The sequence below is a fragment of the Nylanderia fulva genome, unplaced genomic scaffold (genome assembly GCF_048542155.1).
Source record: "Nylanderia fulva isolate GAGA-0341 unplaced genomic scaffold, ASM4854215v1 Scaffold770, whole genome shotgun sequence".
Taxonomy (NCBI): domain Eukaryota; kingdom Metazoa; phylum Arthropoda; class Insecta; order Hymenoptera; family Formicidae; genus Nylanderia; species Nylanderia fulva.
The window spans coordinates 40,001-46,451 of record NW_028190884.1 but is presented as its reverse complement, the minus strand read 5'-3'; the positions used below and the strand labels follow the sequence as shown (position 1 = coordinate 46,451).

At 51.3% G+C, this 6,451-nt stretch overlaps 1 non-coding gene across 1 annotated transcript; it reads left to right on the top strand.

Moving 5' to 3' along the window:
* Positions 1 to 684: 684 nt before the first annotated feature.
* Positions 685 to 839, top strand: LOC146720132 (5.8S ribosomal RNA). Its single transcript, XR_014926200.1, has one exon. It is a non-coding gene; the product is annotated as a 5.8S ribosomal RNA (ribosomal RNA).
* Positions 840 to 6,451: the final 5,612 nt, after the last annotated feature.

Below are 6,451 nucleotides of genomic sequence, written 5' to 3'. Positions count from 1 at the left end.
TTTGACGGAATTTGTTGTTGTGTTTTGATATAACGACGGACGCCGTCGCGCCTCTCTGACCGAAAGTAGTCGGCAAGCAGAGCAGCGCGCCCGGCGGTGTTCGACGACGATTCGGAGCGAGACGCTTCGCGATCACGCTCGTGTGTGTGCCATTCTCCGTCCACACACACACACAGAGCGTCGATTCGGCGTTGAGCGCGAACCGGTGGTAACCTATGCCCGCGCACGCGTGTGTGCAGCACCCACGACGTTCGTCGACGCGCGCCCTCCCCGTTGTCGCGGGGCAGCGGTCAGCGTGCCGAGAACACACGGTGTGCGACCGCGAGTGCCGAGCGAGAGGACCCCCATATATTATTATAATATATATATATAACACAGAGAAGGGATCGATGATATTTCGACCAATCTGTCAACTATGTCGGTCCGACGGTTTCTTCAAAGAGCTTCCGCCCCGGCTCTCCCGTTGCGGGAGAGACGCTCCGAACGAGAAACACACAACTCTATCTTTGTGCCGTAGCCTTCCCTGGCGAGAGGCGGCGGTCCGCGCGCGTCCTCGGACGCGCGCGGACAGGCTGATCGAAGAGCCACCACGATTATTCTCTCTCTCTCTCTCGTCCGAGAGAAGAGACCACGATGGTTGAACGAGAAGCGCGTTTCTTCGCGAACGCAAAAATTTCGAACGATTACCCTGAACGGTGGATCACTTGGCTCGTGGGTCGATGAAGAACGCAGCTAATTGCGCGTCAACTTGTGAACTGCAGGACACATGAACATCGACATTTCGAACGCACATTGCGGTCCACGGATACAATTCCCGGACCACGCCTGGCTGAGGGTCGTTTTAGTACCCCTAAACTGCTTGCGCCCGAAAAGCGCGCACGGCCACGACGCGGGCGACCAGAGAATGGCGCGCGCGTCGCCTGTGCCCTGTGCAACGCTTACAATGGGCGTACGAGCGATCGTTGGACGTTCGCCCGAGGTGTCTGTGCCGCGCCGACCGGCCGCGGTGCAAATCCTGGCGTCGTCTGAAATGACACACCGAAATGATAATAATAATGAGGAGGTGAAGCGCACAAGCGTGTAAAACGTTGGCGAACGCGCGCCCAGAGAATGCTGCGCGAATTAAGAGGGGGAGCGTGTTTGTGTATCCAAGTCGTGTGTGTACGCGAGAGCCGAGGAGAAATGGGATGAGAGTAAGAGCGCGCGCGAAGGGAGCAACAAACGGCCAAAAAAAGGGTCAGGACGGTGAATGGCACCGCTTTCCCTAGAGCGGCGCGTGCGTCGTTGTCTCCCGAAAGTAGGTAGCGCTTGTCTCACCGTCTCTCCTCTCCGTACATCACACAGACTGACCGGACTGCTCTCGCACTCTGTGCCGCGTCTCTCGGTGCGATAGCGCTCGCGCGTCTTATGCCGAGGCGCCCTTGCCCGCACACATAACGGTATTACGGAGAAATATACGGCGCGTCGTCGTCCGGCGGAGAGAGCATTCGTAATCCTTTACCTCTTTACGGAGAAGGGTTTTGAATCGCGAGCCGACCGCGTGTCCGAGCTAACGAAATTTTCGTAAAGCGAAAAAAGGGGACCGGCGCGCCGCGTCGTGTACTCGTCGAATCGATTCCGCCCGAATTTCGTATATAAAAGAGAAGGGAGATCCGAGAATCTCGAACCCCGCGATATATCGTCTCCATTACCACCAACGAGTGTGTGTGCGGTTAGCGCCCCGGCGATTTGCCTTCTCGCGTATTTCGTGTGCTGCCGCTGCTGCTCTCTCGTTCGACGCTCTCTCTCTCTCCCTCTTATAAGATATATTATAGAGGAGAGACGACGATGAGCGACGCGGAGGAGGCAAACGGCTACGAAAACTCACTATGCGACGACCTCAGAGCAGGCGAGATTACCCGCTGAATTTAAGCATATTATTAAGCGGAGGAAAAGAAACTAACCAGGATTTCCTTAGTAGCGGCGAGCGAACAGGAAAGAACCCAGCACCGAATCCCGCGGTTCCGCCGCAGGGAAATGTGGTGTTTGGGAGGATCCGCTTATCCCGAGGTGCCGCGTCGCGTCCAAGTCCATCTTGAATGGATTTGTAAGTTATATATAATATACCTCAATTTAACTATTTTATTATCTTATCTCAAACTTTTTATTTTTATAAGAAACTGATTTTAAAGAGGGTGAACACATGCACTATCTGTTCATTATTGCGTGTATTAGTTTTTTTAAATTAAATACAACATTTAAGAACTTATTGTTATTTTTGTATAGAATATTTATTGCAGAATTGACTTATTGCACCTATGTATAACAATCACATATTTCTTTTTAGGAAAAAGAAAGAACAATAGAAGAGATGCGAAAATGAGGAGATCTAAACAAGAAAAGGACAGGTTATTAAATAGAATAATTTTAATATATAATAAATAAAATATTTGAACGTTTATTATTACGTTTATTGCACAGTTTATTATTATTACGTTTATTTATAGATTTTATAGAGTTTATTTTTGCATATGTACTTTTTTTACTTTGAATGTATTAATTTCATACACAGTAATTATATATATATTTTATTATTTAAATGGTTACAGTATTAAATACATATGCATAGTTGTAAGTGCAATAAAGTAATTATTAAATATTATTTTTTAAATATAGTATAAAACGAGAAAAGTTATAATAATATATACAGTTGAATATTAAAGTAATTTAAAGTTCTAAGCATTTTAGTACTTTTATGCGTAGCTGTAGCATAAAAAATTAACAATCACTATGTTTATTTTATTAATGCCTATATATTAAAAAGTTATGCACATTTAAGTTTTCTAACAATTGTATCAATTTTTTTTCATAATTTTGATAAAATGATAACTAGAATTTAAAAAAAATTACTTTAAAAATGATTTATTATAAGTATTAATTATATATGTTAGTGATATAGTTATTAAATATGATTAAATAATGTGATTTAACGTGAATGTGTATTAAATGATAGTTATACACCCACACACACGTACATATTTAATAATATGGCTTATATTTTTTGGAACGTATATATGTATTATTTAAAAAATAAAAATGTAATTAAATAAATTACATTTATAATCTTTGAGACAAGCATATGACTACTGGCAAGATCAACCAGGGAGCTTCGTGTTCGGTTACTCGCAAGGGAGTAACTCGCGAGCGAGCCCGAAGACTCGTCGCTAGCTCTTTTTCGCGCGCGCGCGCGTTCGATGCCGAAACACCGACGCGCGCGCGACTCGCTCGTATGTGCCATTTTATTTGCCGCCGGTCTTGCTCAGCCGGTCGGCGACACTCTGCTGTGTTTAACGCTATTATGTAAAGCGTACGAGAGAACGACGGAGGCGAGAGTAAACCCCCGACGCCGCCGCCTCTCCTCTTCTTCCTCCTCCTCACCGTTCAAAAATCCACAAGATCAAAATACTCGTGTTCTTATTCTCCCAAATGTTATGATGCGCGGTCTCGAGAGACCGCGCGATTCACCCTGACGCTAGATCGACGATGGCGATGCTTAGACGTCGAGGACTGTTCTGTCTGGTTCGTACGCGTTTAACCGCACACGACCAGCAATAAGATTTCGCTACGGCGTACAAAGCGAGCGGGAAGAAGCAACTCTTCCCGCAAACTTGTATCCGTGGAGTAGATGCTCGGTAAGCGCGACGATTCCGCTGCTGCGTACGAAACGAGAGGGAACCGCGCGGCCAACACACTAGAGGCGTGCGCGCCACATAAGAGCCATTCGGTCTTGCGACACCGACTCGTGGCAATGCTGTGCTCGTAATAAATAAGTGTGCGTTAATTAAGCGCGCGTTCGGCGACGAACGAGAAGAGCCGCACCGTAATCCCCGGCGAAGAGGAATACGAGACGACGCGAGAGTCGAACGTACGTTCTCGCGAGACACGCAACCTCCAAGCATGAGAAGACTTGGCGGCGGCGCGTTCTGCGACGATCGTATATTATTTTATATATTCGTGGTTTCCAAAATCAAACATTTTATATATAAATGTTCTCTCCGTGTCAGAGTCGCGACTCGACAAAATCCGTTCTCGACCCGTTCGGGCGATTCTTCGTTTGTCAACGTCGAGAGAGCGACACGTACAATATTAATCTCTCCTACCTCTTATAGTACCCAACCGACCGGCCAAGCGGTCGGCGACGGTACGGAGAGCGGTCGAAACACGCCGGAGTGGCGAGAGACTCGAGAAAGTACGTTTACGACTCGTCCGGACTCGCTCGACTCGTTCGACGCGCCGAGCGCGACGTATCTCTTATAGTACCCAACCGGCCGGCCAGGCGGTCGGCGACGCACGGTCCTACGCACGGCCGTATGCGAGCGCGAGCGCCGAAAGGCGCGTTCAATCGAGACATTGTCGCGGAGAGCGAACGATTGAAAAGTCCTATTGTACGATAAAATATTATCACGATAGCCGTATGGCGAATGTCAAACAACGATAATTAGCATTAATTAAGAAGGAAACAAACGAAATGCCGGGACAATAAGGTATAAGCACCGACGGTACCTCCGGGCCGGGCGGCACCTCCGGGCCGGGCGGCACCTCCGGGCCGGGCGGCACCTCCGGGTCGGGCGGCACCTCCTGGCCGGGCGACTCCTCCGGGAACCACGGCCGACCGGCGGCACCTCCGGGCCGGGCGGCACCTTCGGGCCGGGCGACACCTCCGGGAACCACGGCCGACCGGCGACACCTTCGGACCGGGCGACACCTCCGGGAACCACGGCCGACCGGCGACACCTCCGGGACGGGCGGCACCTCCGGACGACCGAATGATCTCTCGATGTCAGACGACCGCCGGCGGTACCTCCGGAACACTTAACGACGATTTACGGCGCCGCAACGAGGAGAGCTACGTAAAAACGTTTCGGACGAAAGTTACTTAATATTCGGCGCTCGCTCGACATGAGGGCGCTGTCCGATTACTAACTCGAAACGTGTCTCTCAAACCCACGTGTCGGAGACATATATTTCGAATTATTACGGATGATACGCAACACGCAAGCTGCGGTGACCGCGATTACGGTACGGAACACTCGCCCGATGCGAAATCACGCGCGCGGCAACCGAGACGGCTCGTTACGGGCGTGATTATACGTGCGGCACCACATAACGGCCGGCGTCAACTTAGGGGACGGACGGCACCTCCGGGACTGGCGACACCTCCGGACGACCGAATGATTTCACCAAGTCCGTCGCCCGCCGGCGGTACCTCCGGGGCACTTGACGGCGAGTAGCGCCGCTACGAGGAGATAATGCTACGATACGGAAATACGTTTTGGACAAAGGTTTCGTACTTTTCGACGCTCCGCACGACCGCGCGACACGATTATTACGATATCTGCTAATTCCCGGTTACCACTCGTCGGATGCACAATCTTCGAGATTCTACGACCGATACGTGGACGAATGCAGGCAGGATGCCGATAAGCGAAGCCGGAGTGTTTGCACGAATAAACTTTCCGATGCGTCCTCATTTAATTAATCTCATTTAGCTCGCTCGTTAGCGGTACAAGCGAGAACTCGGGAACAGGCGCAAGTTCGCTCGCGGCGCGTTGCTCTCGCCGGCGAGCGAGAAAATTTTCCAGGCCCGATAGCAGCGTGTTGCCTTGATTAGCGGGCGACACCTCCGGCGGCACGCGCCGCCCGTAACCTAAGTACGATCGCGGCGTGTTGCTTTCGTTGGCGAGCGACACCTCCGGCCGCACAAGCCGCTTTTTCCAAGTTCGCTCGCGGCGTGTTGCTTTCGCCGGGCGAGCGACAAATTCTTCCAAGTCCGTTCGCGGCGTGTTGCTTTCGCCGGGCGAGCGAAAAATTCATCCAAGTCCGTTCGCGGCGTGTTGCTTTCGCCGGGCGAGCGAGATATTCTTCCAAGTCCGTTCGCGGCGTGTTGCTTTCGCCGGGCGAGCGAGAAATTCTTCCAAGTCCGTTCGCGGCGTGTTGCTTTCGCCGGGCGAGCGAGAAATTCATCCAAGTCCGTTCGCGGCGTGTTGCTTTCGCCGGGCGAGCGACAAATTCTTCCAAGTTCGCTCGCGGCGTGTTGCTTTCGCCGGGCGAGCGAGAAATTCTTCCAAGTTCGCTCGCGGCGTGTTGCTTTCGCCGGGCCAGCGAGAAATTCTTCCAAGTTCGTTCGCGGCGTGTTGCTTTCGCCGGGCGAGCGAGAAATTCATCCAAGTCTGTTCGCGGCGTGTTGCTTTCGCCGGGCGAGCCACAAATTCTTCCAAGTCCGTTCGCGGCGTGTTGCTTTCGCCGGGCGAGCGAGAAATTCTTCCAAGTCCGTTCGCGGCGTGTTGCTTTCGCCGTGCGAGCGAGAAATTCTTCCAAGTCTGTTCGCGGCGTGTTGCTTTCGCCGGGCGAGCGAGAAATTCTTCCAAGTCCGTTCGCGGCGTGTTGCTTTCGCCGGGCGAGCGAGAAATTC